Source organism: Suncus etruscus, chromosome 6 (assembly GCF_024139225.1).
Source record: "Suncus etruscus isolate mSunEtr1 chromosome 6, mSunEtr1.pri.cur, whole genome shotgun sequence".
NCBI lineage: Eukaryota > Metazoa > Chordata > Mammalia > Eulipotyphla > Soricidae > Suncus > Suncus etruscus.
Genome location: NC_064853.1, coordinates 105,262,973 through 105,277,967, shown reverse-complemented (window position 1 = coordinate 105,277,967; position 14,995 = coordinate 105,262,973). Strand labels below are relative to the sequence as shown.

The window sequence follows — 14,995 nt, the reverse complement described above, 5'->3', positions numbered from 1 at the left end:
TTGCCAACCTGAGGGAGAGCCAGAGAGTTAAAGTGTAGAAATAAGAAACATTGGGGTGGGGGGGTTGTGCCTAAAAGATAGTACAGCAGGTAGGGTGTTGACCTTGCATGTGGGAAACCCAGGTTCTATCCCTGGCATCCTATATAGTCTCTGGAGTCTGCCAGGAGTGATCCCTGGGAACAGAGCCAGGAGAAACACATAAGCACTGCCAGGTGTCACCCAAAAGTTCAAAAAACTGTTTGAAAGGGCTAACACAGAACATGTAACTTCCTCTGATCCCTTACCTGTGGCCAGGACTGATGTTTTTTTGTTTGTTCCTGGCTGTGCTCAGCGGTTTACTCCTGGCTCTGCACTCAAGGTTGGTGCCAGGGAATAAACCCAGGTTGGCCACATAAGGAAAGCAGCTGTACTGCCTTTAGTCCCCAAGAACTGATGGTATTACAGCAGGTTCTCCCCCACCCCCCAGTTCTTAGTCTTGTGGCCTAGGAAGAAAGGAAAGTCAAAGGGACAAAGTACAGGACCCTAGGTCTGAAGAGACAGCCAGGGATCCCCAGAAACAGACCATTCAGTTACAGACCAGTGGGACAGCAGTGTGCTTCAAGAGACAGAACCAGCGAGAGACCAGCATAGAAAAATAATGGCCTATAGGGAACCAATAGGAGATAAGGCCTGGACACAGAAGACCGAAGGTCCAACACTCAAGTTACTATTAAGTAACTACTTTTTAAAAACATCTAGGGTTTTGCGTGCCAGCTTAACTTACAAAATTCAAGGGCCTACTCAAGAAATAACCAGCCACTCAACAACAGGACTGTGTGCATCCCATTCTAGTCACATCATTATCCTAGAAGGGGAGGTCTACCCCCTTCGTTGGACGATCTGAACGGGGTTGCTCTAATCCTATTGGCTGGCTTCAAGCAAGAGGACCCTGAGAAAAGCTCTCAGGATTCCCCACCTCCTAGTCCCCACTTTCTTTCTCTCTGCGATCTACAGCTGATTCTGCCCAAAGCCACTAGCTCTCCTTGAAGCCTTTCTCGGACCCTACTCCCTGTGTATTTTCCTTCCATGCAGGTCGATTTTTGGCTTCATTTATGTCCACACAAACATGGCGGGGAGAGTTCAAGATAGAGTCTGCCATCATTTGATGTTTCCCTAAGCAAGGATCCAGCTAGACTCTGTTGTCAGAGAGCCAAACTCTTAGATAGTTTAAGCCTAAAACAAACAGCTACAAAGCTGAACTTCGACTATTTTATGACAAACGCCTAACTACCCAGAATGTGGAAAACCGTAGTTGACCATTAGTTTGACTTGTTCCTCTACATCCAAAGGCAAACACTGAAATAAACACATAACTGGAAGGTTTCCAGAACTTTATATTGCAACCTATTAACAGAACTGAGAGGATTGCAGGTGCCACTGGCTTGGAAGTTGCCTGAAGAGGAGGCCGTGTTTGGCAGCTGCCATTTCCACGAAGACTACACAGGTGAGACACAGGTGTCAGCGGAAGAAAACTTTTCTAGTCTCAGGAAGAGCCTGATGTGAAGATGTGAAGCAGTTGAGAAAGATTAAAGAACCGCCAGAAATGGATGATGGTAACCCAAGCAGATTATATTATAAAGCAGCAGCTATGTTTCAGTTTGCTCAGCTGAAGAGTAAGGATGATGTTGGGCTCTCTTTAGAATTGTGCCTGAAAAGTGAATTATAATATAATCAACCACCCTCCCTGAAATAGTTAAGCTCTGTGGCTGGCAGCAAAAAAAAAAGACAGTATAATAATATCTATTATTTAGGATAAATTAGAAAGATAATAACCTAAATAAGCATATGGTCTTGTGGGCCATTTTTAAAATAGTTTATTGTAATGTGTCAAATAGTTGGGAAAAATTGAGTTTGGAGGTCAGCAATGAAGTCAGACTTAAGCATTGAAATCCTGTTTCATCGTTTATTTTTCAGTTTATTTTAAAAGTAAACTTAGAATCAAGAATTACATTTCTCAATTGAAAGCTTTATGCCTTGTCTTCTGTATTATTCTCACTAAAACAAATATCCAAGTTACAAGACAATTCCAGCAAATATCCAAGTTATTCCAGCTTGTTTACTCTGAGCAATGATGCCCAAGTGATTATTACAAAGTTCTGTGCTGCAAATAAGTAGTATAGGTGGAAATTTACATCCTGCTGTTTCCAAAGCAAAAACCGGAGGGCAATTGGTGCTATGAGTAGTCTTAGGAGGGGGATGTCTCTAGCACTCCCAGTTGTGAGCTGTTTTTTTGGCCTTTTTGACCCTTGTTTCAGTTTGCTGAGCTGAGAGTAGGGATGATGTTAGGATCTCTTTAGAATTGTGCCTGAAAAGTGAAACAATGCAGCTGTGTCCTATACACACTGATCTATTACTAGCTGCTAGGCTGTATAGGGAAGGCAGGCAGCCAGTACTAGGTCCTCTCCCCTCCCCTCCCCTCCCCTCCTCTCCCCCACCTCTCCCCTCCCCTCCCCGCATCTCTCTGTTTCTGTCTCTCTTCTTTTTTTTTTTTTTTTTTGGTTTTGGGGCCACACCCGGTGATACTCAGGGGTTACTCCTAGCTATGCGCTCAGAAATTGTTCCTGGCTCGGAGGACCATATGGGATGCCATGGAACCGAACTGAAGTCTGTCCTAGGTTAGCGCGTACAAGGCAAATACCCTACCCCTTGTGCTATCCCTCCAGCCCCATTACTAGGTTCTCATTGCATTCCTACAACAAAGCCCAGTGCCTGAGGTTACAATATGGTTGAATGAATGTAAACTGGATGAAGGTTTTTAGGTTGCTGTATCTTGTGGTAGTTAGGATGCAGATGTAAGTACAGAATGAATTTTCATCTCACTATTTCCTCTTCAAAAGAATCTCAAGAAGACTTTGAATTTCCAGACCACCCTCTAAACACTGAAGTTTAAACAATCATTTAAATATATCAGTACCAGGACCTAGAAAGGGAACGGGAAGTCAGGTGTTGGACATATCCCCAACCTTCCCCACAAGCTCCACATACTTGTCCTTAGTCTTTTCACCCCATAGGCTGAGGTCTCTCCCACTCTCATCAATGAGCGGGATGTGTACTGCTGGCAGTGAAGATCTAAGGCTTTTATTAACACACTAGACTCTAATAATAGTCTTTTTTTTTTTTCTTTCTCTCAGCTCATGCCTGGCAGTGCTCAGGATTTACTCATGGATCTGTACTCAGGACTTACCCCTGGCTTTGGTCAGGGGACTATCTGGGATACTGGATATCAAACTTGAGTTGACAGTGTGCAAGGCAAGCACCCTACCCACTGCATTATCTCTTCAGCCCATAGAATAATAGACTTTGCCTAATTGTCAAGTATGGAATGAGCTACTTGACACATTGACTCTTCTGTAGATTAAGATTTTTAGTCCACTGTAGAATTAAATAATTAACGATGGTGCTGGATTGAGGTAGATGGATGGAGGGATCTTTCTCTGCCATCCCAGGCCATGTGGCTCCGCAATCCCCATTCAGCTGGCGGGTCCCAGGTTTAGGTGAAGGGCGGAATCAGACTCATCCAGAGACAGGCATCAGGAAGCATCAACTTTATTCATGCCCTATCCACCACATGTGTGGCCTATATCATAACCTTTTAAGCATTCAGCCATTCTTAGCTAGCCCTGCATCTTAACTCCTTTCAAGCATCTTCCCTTTGACCTCCATGCTCGCAAAAGACCAAAAAGGCCTAATCCCCTCTGGTCAAAGCCTTATCTACCCTTTCCAAGACCCCTCCCAGGAAATGGGCGGGTCTTGCAGGTAAGGTCAAGTTACCTAGGAAGAATGAGGGGATGAGGTTTTAGTCCACCACTAGCACCCTCCAATTTTCTTTTAATAAAGAAAATACAACTGCAACAAAAAGAAACGGGGGGGGGGGGGAAGAGTGACCATACAGAAGGTAGGACCTTTACCTTCTATGTGGCTGACCTGATTCAATTCCAGGCACCACATAATTATCCCCCAAGACAAGTGGTCCCTGGGTGCACAGCCAAGAATAAGACCTGAGCACCTCTAAGTGTGCCTCCTCGGCAGAAAAAAAAAAACTTAGGGGCTTGTAATAGTGTTGTTCTTGGCCTCTGCCCTAGCAAAGCTCAATGCACTGTGCTGCTGCTCCCCATGCCTTCTGGAAAGGCTCTGGAGATTAGATACTGGCTGGCTCACAGCACCATTCATTTACCTGGCATTCACACATCAGCTACGGGCTGAGAAGACCAGGGGCACTGAGAGAGATCAAGGAAGGACAGAGACTATTAGTATGAGCCAGGAAGCAATCAAGAGCTGAGACAGCTTTCTGGCCAGGGGTATCATTTGAAAGGCTTCAGTTTTCAACTGAAAACCTTTCAGGATACTACTCTTAACATGTCTACCACTTAGATTAACTATAGTTTTCCTCCATATCTCACCTCCCTCCCTGACAGCAAGTTGGCTATTTGGGGGCTGTTACCTTCCAATAGCACCTTCCTGGAGGTTAAATGAAAAATGTTAGATGCAGAAGCTCCTGGCTGAGACCTTATATAGGGGCAGAGGAGCAGTGTTGTGAGGGCATTTGGGGGTGGGAAACAGGACCAAATCTTGGCACATGCTGTGTGTGTTGGGTATGACCTAGTTGTACATTATTTCTGTTTCCATGTTTAAACCCAGATCTGAAGTTTTTCAGTTTCCAAGTCAGTAGCCAAGTGCTTGGAAAGAGAGGGTTAAGGTGGGGGTAAAAATGTCTTTGATTCTTAGTTCCAGCTCTTCAACTGACACTACTCTGACATCTACTCTGACACTTCCTGCAGGTCTCTGAGAGCCTATTATTGATGCCCGAGAGGACAGGGCAGCTGGGAAATAAAGAAACAGAAACTCAAATGGAGCCAATCTATTCCTTATTAACATATTTGGGAAATGTCTTCTGAGAAAGGCCCGGATGATGGGCTGGATACCCTTTTGGGTTAAAATCATGGTCCTCCTGAAGAAGCATTGTGTATAGATAGTTTAGAAAGGAATCTCAGGGAATGGGAGTGAAGGAATGGAAATTATCAGACAGCAAGAGGAAAGAAAAAGGCATGTTTAACTATCATTGAGCTGTGCAGCAGAGATTTGGGAGTGCCTGGCAGAAGAGAAGAACAGAGTATATTTCTACCAGCTTTACTTTCTCTAGTCAAAGGTCATCCTTTGAGGACTTTTTTACTTTCAGCTTTATGAAAGCTTCAGAATGGGCAGGGGGTTCCTGCAGGGATCCCAGATCAGAAACTAAAATCTTCAGGCAAAAGATACAGGTGCAGCTGACAGCTGAGGAGAGGGCTCTGTTACACCTCTTTTCATTGGTAGTCACTGAGAAGCTATGGAAAGAAGATGGACTGAGAAGAAAAATAAGCCAGAGATCCTAACATCCTGTCTTCCATAACTAAAGTCTTTATGCATATTTAATTCTCAGCCCATAGTCATGAGCTAGGGCAGGGGTCTCAAACTCGCAGCCCTCGGGCTGTTTGCGGCCCTCCGTACAATATTTTCTGGCCCTTGGCGGCCTTCAAATAGTACAAGAATCGCAATAAAAATCGCATTAGTAAGAAAAATATCGCATTAAACATTCGCATACCCTGAGCAGTTCCGTTCGGGGTATGCAAATGTTTAATGCCATTTTTTGCGATATTTTTTCTTACTAATGCAATTTTTTTATTGCGAATATTCAGTAAGTGAATAATCGCGAATACTTTGCACCTAGCACAGACTTCATTTCCGCTGCTCCTTCCCGCTGTCCCTTGCATTATCGAAGGCCTAAGGGAGAGAAGTTTATTACAGAATTAGATTTTGTCATACCTTCATCATGACTTCATCAAAGCCTGCAGTGAAGAGAAAGATTGATGACGAGCACAGACAATTTCAGGAAAAGTGGGAGATGCAGTATTTCTTTGTTGAGCACAGGGGCATCTCCACATGTCTTATTTGCTCAGAGAAAGTTGCAGTGCACAAGGAATATACCTTGAAACGCCATTATTCAACTAAACATGCTGAGGAATGTGCAAAATATCAAGGAAATGAAAGAGCCAAGCAGGTTGCCAGTCTTAAAGCATGTCTAATGAGGCAACAAGATTTCTTCAAGAAAGCAACCAAAGAGAATGTTACATCAGTTGAAGCTAGTTACATGGTTAGTGAGATAATTGCTAAGGCAGGGAAACCATTCACAGGAGGAGAGTTTGTTAAAAAAAAAAAAAAAAAAAAGCATGTTACAGGCTGCAAGTATTATCTGTCCGGAAAAGAAAGGTCAGTTCAGCAAAATCGGCCTTTCTGCCAACACTGTGGCAGAGTGCATTTCTGACATGTCAAGTGACATTTATCACTTGTGTGATATATATAACAGATATATATATATAGATAGATATATAGATATATATAACAGATATAACAGACACTGCACAGCTCACAATTTATGTCTGTGGTGTTGATTGCAATTTTGAATTGACAGAGGAGCTGCTCACAATAATTCCAATGCATGGCCAGACCACTGTTAATGAGATATTTCAACATCTGTGTGATGCCATTGAGAATGCAGGTTTGCCATGGAAGAGGTTTGTTGGAATAATAACCGATGAAGTGCCATCAATGACAGGGAGGAAAAATGGACTGGTGGCACTTGTTAAAAAAAAACTTGAAGAGGAGGGTGTAGAGAAGGCCATTGCTCTTCACTGCATTATCCATCAGCAGGCCCTTTGCAGTAAATGCCAGTCGTGTGACAATGTGATGTCTGTTGTTGTGAAATGCATCAACCAAATCAGATCCTGGGGCTTAAAGCACAGGAGGTTCCGTGCTTTTTTAGAGGAAATGGAGTCAGAATATGGAGATGTGCTCTATTTCACCGAGGTATGTTGGCTCAGCAGGGGAAATGTACTGAAAAGATTTTTTGAGTTGAGAGAAGTGAAAGCCTTCATGGAGAAGGATGAAAATGCTGTTTCTGAGTTGAATGATCACAAATGGCTCATGGACTTAGCTTTTCTTGTTGACATCACACATAAGCTGAATGTACTAAACAAAATATTACAAGGCCCAGGGCAGCTTATCAGTGCTGCCTATGACAACATGAGAACATTCTCCCCAAAACTTGTGTTATGGAAATCCCAGCTCTCTCAGACAAACCTTTGCCATTTCCCAGCATGCAAGGAACTTGTGGATGCAGGCATACCATTCAGTGGTGCGAAATATGTTGATGTTATTTTTAAGCTAGAGAAGGAATTTGATCACAGATTTGCAGACTTCAAAAAGCACAGAGCCCCTTTCCAAATTTTTGTGGACCCCTTTCCCTTTGATGTGCAAGATGCCCCTCTTGTGCTTTAAATGGAGCTCATTGACCTGCAATGCAACTCTGATCTCAAAGCCAAATTCAGGGAGATTAGAGGAAAAGCAGACATGCATGGACAATTTTTGAGAGAATTGCCCCCCAGCTTCCTGAGCTTTTCCGAATGTTCAAGCGCACCATGTGCCTTTTTGGGAGCACATATTTGTGTGAAAAGTTATTCTCCACATTGAACTTCAATAAGTCAAAGTGCAGGTCTAGACTTAATGATGATCATCTTCAAGCCATACTGAGGGTCTCAACTGCTTCCTCTCTAAAGCCAAATGTGGTTCAGATTTGTGAGAAGAAGCACTGTCAAGTCTCTGGCAGCAAGGAATAGGCAAAAGATGCCATGGTCAGAAGAACTGTTCATGATCTTCACTCAATGTTCTATTCATGTTCAGAAGAAATACTTAAAACTGTTAATAATGACGTTTGAGGACTTTTTGTGTGTGTGTGAAATCCCTTATATGGCCCTGCCTCACCCCAACTTTGCCTCCTGCGGTCCCCAGGTAAATTGAGTTTGAGACCCCTGCAGGGTTTTCCAAGATGGAAATATTTTTTAACTAGCTGCTTTTCTAACAAAACAAAACTCTTCAAATTGAAACCTGGTCATTAGCTATGCGCCATTGCTGTGGCATGATACACAAAGTGACTTATGAAACCAGAGCAAGTGTTTCTTCTCTTTTTTTTTAATTTTTTTATTTTTAATTATGAGAACAAGGATGCTAAGAAAGAGGACACGGTAAAGTTACAGTGGAAGGACAATCACCCATAACATAATTCTCAGAAGTCCCCTTGCTGATATCTTAACTTTGAAATTTCAGCCAAAGAACATTAAGATAAGACAGAATCCATGTACAATTACTTTGTCCCTCAAGTCCCCAGATTGTAACACATTATAATATTTCTTAACAGCACACAAGGCAATCTAAAGCCATAAAACTTACATAATTCCTTAAACATTACAGGCATAGTATGTTTTTACATTTCCATATACATGCTTATTAGCTTAAGTTAACCTCAAATTTTAAGTGGGTTCTTTTTAAGGATTAGAGTCAAAGGAGCACCGTAAAAATGGTGTTAGAGTGGCAATTGTTGTTTTCATAGGCCCACCAAAATATGAGGGACATGGAAAGAAATAACCTTGGCCTAAATACAAAGAGACCCGACCCCTGAAGTTTCCTGGCACAAGACCAACTTTAGGCTCCAGGCAAGCTAGATCGTCCAATCCAAGACATTGTCTGTAGTGCCAACACACTTTTATTTTTCACACAGTCTCTGTTGTTGGTATCATGTTTCTGTATAAAAGATCCTGGAATCTGCATATCCTACATTGAAGTCAGGATGTGGAGTGTCCTCTCGTTTCACCTCACAATCAAAGGGCAATGCAGGGAGCCCTGTCCTGTAAGCAGGTCGTTGTTGTTGTTAAGTCTTCTCAGTGTTAAGGGAAGTCTCTTTTGAGCAGGTCGATGTCTGAGCAGTGTAGGGTCTTCTGTGATAGAGGATTGCTTCCAGGTTATGTTATAGACCAGCCTGGATGTTTCGTGGATGGCTTCCCTGATTCAGGGGTGAATGGAAAATGCCCTTTCTTCTGAGGTCTGTGCCAGGTCGTTATGTCAATGTTCAGGGTGTAAGGTCCCTTTGCACTACAAGATTTGTGTGTTCCAATCTCTATTAGATAGGATCTTATTTGTATGTATAGTATTTTCCCATTTTAATGTCCCTATGCAAAAAAGAAGCAATGCCACGTGGTGTTATTGGCGCATATGGGGGCTATAAGAACAATTCCAACGATTCCCATGATATGGTTCAATCATAAGCATTAAACTGGGGACTCTTTCACCAAAATTCCTTGTTAAACAGCTCAAAAAGAGAAGATAAAAAGTGGTAAGAATTGTCACTGTATAAGACAACATTTAGTAAGAATTATAGCTGTCAGAAAAAAACACAAAATATTCTAAAGAAATACGTGTCCATTTTATGTATCTTGAAACAGTTTTGGATTGTAACACACAATGCATGGCTTTGGTCTGTGATTAGGATTGTACAATACTGAAGTTAAAAAGAGTAATGTAGGTTAGTGACGTTTTGGGGGGTTAGAGAGCTAAGGAGTAAAAAAGCTTTGTAAGGGTGTGTGAAAGGGCAGAATAAAAAATGAACATTCTGGATACGCAAAACATACATAAGAATAAGGAATACTCTTAATACATCAAGTACGCATGGGGGCATGAGCCCCCACGCGGTTCTGTAGTTTTTATATGCATAGGGAGGAATTTCTCACCCCCTCCCCCCAGGGCCCGATTAACCAGGTGTGGCCCTGAAGACCCGCCTGGTGTGGGGGGGATCTTGTTCCCCTCGACTAAGTGGTCAGCCCAGGGGGCCTATGGCTAGCTGTCCTGCCCAGAGCCCCCAACAGAGCAAGTGTTTCTAAAACACTATTCCAAAACCAGTTTTCTAGCTTGAGATTGGCAGTCTGTGAAATGGGCACAGTGTATACTCATCATCCCTCTGATCCTTCCAGTTTTAAAATTTTTTTGTTTTTGTTTTTGTTTTGGGGCCACAAATAGCAATGCTCAGGGCTTACTTCTGCCTCTTCACGCAGAGATCACTGGGTGGGACTCTAAAGACCATAGGAGGTGCCAGGAAATGAATACTGGTCAGCCATACGCAAAGCAAAGTTCTCGCTGTACTATCACTCTGAAGACCCTCCATTCTCCCAGTATTTAAACAAATATTTCAGGAGCAAGCGATAAAGAAGGAAGTCAGCCTCTGCCGCTAAGAAGCTAATGGGATGGATGACAGATTTCTGGAAAGCCCCATCAGGCTAATAAGCACCTTCCTGCCTTTTCCTTTCCAATCTGGAAAGATTCCAACCAGGGTTCTGTGGACATCCATCAAGACTGTGTTGTGTGGCTGGGGAGGAGATTGGAGGAAAAAGACAGAGGGGCAGCCAGGTCTGGCCAACTGGTCTCTCAGAGTCTGTTGTTGAAACTCTAGCCAACTGTGTAAATGTTTAGATTTTAACGGCCCGAAAGACAAATTCAAATACCAATCAACCAACCAACCAACCAACCAACCAACCAAGAGCTGGAGGCCGCCTGGTGCACATCCCTGGTGCACATCCCACGTCCTGGGGTGACAGCTTCTTCACCCTGGAACGCCAGTGGGTGATGATGGGGAAGAGGTGGCAGAAGTGGCAAGCTGCGCTTGTTTCACAAAGCCATGCAGGCTGAAAGACGAGGGAGTGCGAGGAGAGGCCGCGAAAGGCCAGGTTGTACATTCGGAAACCGAGCGAGAGGCCCGCGCCGGGCCCGCCCCGCCAGCCCTGGCGCGCGCACCCTAGGTATTCGGGGGTGGCTCTGGGCACCCAGGCGGAGGCTGCGGGGGAGAGCGCGTAAGGGGCGTCGGGAAGGACGGTGGCAGCGCTCCTACTTGGACACCCAAGAACCACCGAGAAGCAGGCGAAGGCGAAGGCATCGGCGCCCCCACCCTCCGTCCTCGCTGGGTTCGCGGTAAGAGGAGGGGTCCTCGGCTCGCTGCGACTCGGCTTGGTCCTGCCTCTTCCGTGGCTCACCGGAACGCGGGTGCGGACGGGGGCGCTGGTTCTGCAGACCGGGCTGGGTTAGGGTGGGAGAGGGGACCGAACCTGCCCTGCCCAGTCCTGTTCCACGCCCGGGATGCCTCGCCGGGTGCGCACCCGAGTCGGGTCGGGTCGGCCTGGCGCGCTTTGGGAGCTCGACGTGGCTTTTGTTAATATATACATCCGGCCTCTCCTTCCCCGCCTTCCTTCCCTTTCCCCTGCGCCCTCTGCGAGGGTCCTAGGCAGGAGGGTTGGCATACTGGAGCCCTTGCCACGGGCGTGGAATGGCCCGTGGGGAGACTGCCGCGTCGGGGCCCCGCGCGAGGCCCGTGTGCCTATCTGTCCGTGGGTCGCCCCGGCCCGCGAGGGGCTCCGGCCTCCGGCGTGGGCAGCCAGAAGGCGCCAGCGTGGCCAGGGGCGGGCGCGCGTGTGGCACGGCGTGGCGGGGTCCGTGCGCGCCTCGGGCGCAAACTTGCTTTTGCAAACCCCACCAGTCAGCCAGGTCGGTGTTAAGTCACCTGAGGGAGAGTCGCTGTCACCCCGCGAGGGGGTTGCAGGCGCCCACCCGCAATTCTGGAGGCAAAGCTGCCTGGACACTTTCCGTTGCCAGGATCCTTTATGACACGACACAGCCAAAGTCCTCATCCAAGCGCAGAGGCCACGACCTGCCTAGGGCAGATACTATCCCTGGCCTTTGAAGGAGGAGACAGGTAGCTGACTTTTGCAGTTGATGGTTGTTTTTTGTTTTGTTTTGTTTTGTTTTGTTTTGTTTTTTCTTTATAGTTTCCCAGTTCACGTTTCTAAGAGTTTGCTCTTTGCTCCTCAACTTGGGTTTGGGGCGGGGGGCACACCCCCAAGTACTGTTGCTGGAGCTACTTCCAGCTCTGTTGGTTCAGGGGTCTTCCCCAGCAGAGTGAGAGAATCGTGTCTTTCGGAGAGGTGGCTTCATGTAAGGCTAGCACTTTGACCCGGGTCAAAGGCCTCCCCTTCCTAAATCTTTCACCCGGGTGAAATCTCTCTGGCCCTAGGGCAGCCCCAAAAGTCATTGATTCAATACAAGAGCCCTATCTGGAGGGAGTGCGGTCCTAATGGTTAAAAGGGGACCACAATATATCTACTACCCTACTTAGGTAACTTCAGTTAGAAAGGCACGGAAGGAAGGAGTGAAATGTGAAGAGATTGTCTCATCTTGGCTTTTGATCCACAACCAAGGATACTTAGAGATTGCTTCTGGAGGGCCATATGTGGTACCTAGGATTGAACCCAGGTGGGCTGCAAGCAAGAAAGCAACCTACCGCTATGCCATTGTTCTAGCCCCTTGGTTTGTTTTGAGGCTACACTGAGAGCTGCTCAAGAGTTACACTCCTAGTTTTGTGCTAGGGTACCACATCCTTTGGGAAATCTAGCTAGGCTTCCTGCATGCAAAGCAATGTACTCCACCCTGTTAAGCTATTTCTGGCCCTCAGCCACCACCACCATTATCTCCCCCCAATTCATTTTTAATTTCAGAGATCAGGAAAGATGTGTTGGAGATGCTATTTGAACCAGTTAGGACTTGATCAGATTTGGTACAGGGTGAGTAGTACACAGATTGCAAAGTACAAAGTACTTACAAAGTACTTACAAGTCTTGTAAGGAATGGTGAATGAAACTGTTTCTTGTGTAGGTGAAAATGGATAGTGGGAGATGTGATTTTGAGGGGCCAGGTGAGGCCTAAGGTGCCCAACATGTATATTCTGATTTGGAACGTGAGTTGAAAATGTAATGGTCCCTTCATCTATCAGTTATCCTAATTCCTTCCTTCCTTCCTTCCTTCCTTCCTTTTCTTCCTTCCGTTTCTTCCTTCCGTTTCTTCCTTCCTTCCTTCCGTTTCTTCCTTCCTTCCTTCCCTTCCTTCCTTCCTTCCTTCCTTCCTTCCTTCCTTCCTTCCTTCCTTCCTTTCCTTCCTTCCCTTCCTTCCTTCCTTTCCTTCCTTCCTTCCCTTCCTTCCTTCCTTCCTTCCTTCCTTCCTTCCTTCCTTCCTTCCTTCCTTCCTTCCTTCCTTCCTTCCTTCCTTCCTTCCTTCCTTCCTGTCTTCCTTCCTGTCTTCCTTCCTTTTGGCTATGCACTCAGAAATCACTCCTGGCCTCAGGGACCATATGGGATGTCGAGGGATCAAACCACGGTCTGTCCTAGGTTAACCTGTGCAAGGCAAACGCCCTACCACTTGAGCCACCACTCTGGCCCCAAGTTATCCTAATTTCTTTTTTTTGGTTTTTGGGCCACACCTGGTGGTGCTCAGGGGTTACTCCTGGCTATCTGCTCAGAAATAGCTCCTGGCAGGCACGAGGGACCATATGGGGCATGGGGGTTCGAACCAACCACCTTAGGTCCTGGATCAGCTGCTTGCAAGGCAAACGCCGCTGTGCTATCTCTCTGGGCCCTATCCTAATTTCTTAACATATACTTCCAAGATCTTGAAAATAGCTTTGCTTCTTTCACATCAGTGGATTTGTCAGTGGACCATAGTATATTATGCTCAGACACCGTCTACTTTTACTCACATCTGTGGTTTTCTCCACACTGGCAATTTTCTTCTGTACCTGCAGAATGTGCTGGCACATTTCAGCCCTGGATTATTGCACTTTTTATTTTTGAATTTTGGGCCATAGCCAGCAGTGCTAGGGGTTACTTCTGGCTCTGAGCTCAGGGATCATTCCTGGCTGTGCTCTGGAAACCATATGGGATACTGAGATCGAACCCATGTCAGCTTCATGCAAGGCAAGTGCATTGCTGTACTATCACTATACACAGAAGTTTCTATTCATTCGTTCAGTCATTTTTGGTGGTGCCAGGGATCCAACTCAGGGCCTTATACTATGCAAGGTGTGTGCTTTACTGCTAAGCCAAATCTTGGATCACTCTGAGGAGCTGAAGATGCAGTGAAAGAGTAGAGAGCACTGCTTGCATGGGTGAGGCCACGGGTTCAATCGATTGATTGGTCTCTGGGCCACACTCCATGGTGTTCAGGGGTTACTCCTGTGCTCAGAAATCTCCCCTAGCAGGCTGGAGGACCATATGGGATGCTGAGAATGGAACCGGGTTCCTCCAGGGTTGGTGGCATGCAGGGCAAATGCCCAACCGCTGTGCTATCTCTCCAGCCCCAAGGTGAAAACTTTTATACAAGTGGATGCTGAACCATCAGCAGGGAAGTAGCCAAAGGTACATTTAGGGATCTTTTCACTCAGACGTCTATAGTGGATTAACAGTTAACCAAGGTAATATGGGTTAAATAGAAAGTTTCTACTTTCTTTTGAATTCAAGAATAACTTAGCTGCCTGGTTATATTACATCTTAAAACACCAGGCTGGCCAAGCACAACAGCCAAGGAGAATGTGTTGGAGGCAGGCTGCCAGTTATCTGACCTTGGAGTCTTATGTGCTTCTCTCTGGGGTCTTGGCCTACCACAGGCTCGCCTTCCTCAGTGGGACAGAGCCCATGCCTATGTACTAATTGCAAGATGCCTTCCTTCAAACATAATGTCCTCAAGCAACAAGGCTCTTTTTCTTTCCTTTGTCTTAATTGAGGAAAGTGCTATTTACAAAACATCTCAAGGGGATATTGCAAAATCAATGCTAGAATTACCAATCCATTATAGTTCTATAACCCTTAATGAAACTGTTGACTCATGCCAGAATTACCACTAGGGTGAAAACAGTTTCCTCTCCTGTTGAAGCACACACAGATTGCTTTGTGGTCTCAAGAGATAGGAAACCGGGGCGGAGAGATAGCATGAAGCCTTTCATGCAGAAGAATGGTGGTTTGAATCCTGGCATCCCAAATGGTCCCCTGTGCCTGCCAGGGACGATTTCTGAGCATAGAGCCAGGAGTAACCCCTGAGTGCTGCTGGGTGTGACCCAAAAACCAAACCCCCCCAAAAAAGAGAGAGGAAACCAATCACAATAAAGGGGCTACCATCACCAGCCCAAGCTAGTGTCAATATAAACAACATGAGTGGGGATCAGCCTTTTTCTGAGCCTCCTTGAAGAGCTATATCACATCATTTATGCATATTATATTAAGAT

General features: G+C 45.6%; 1 protein-coding gene across 1 annotated transcript in view; it reads left to right on the top strand.

Moving 5' to 3' along the window:
* The window catches only part of DLG1 (discs large MAGUK scaffold protein 1), a 653,463-nt gene that overhangs the window by 171,291 nt on the left and 467,177 nt on the right, over nucleotides 1–14,995 (top strand). The gene's annotated exons all lie outside the window — the stretch shown is intronic.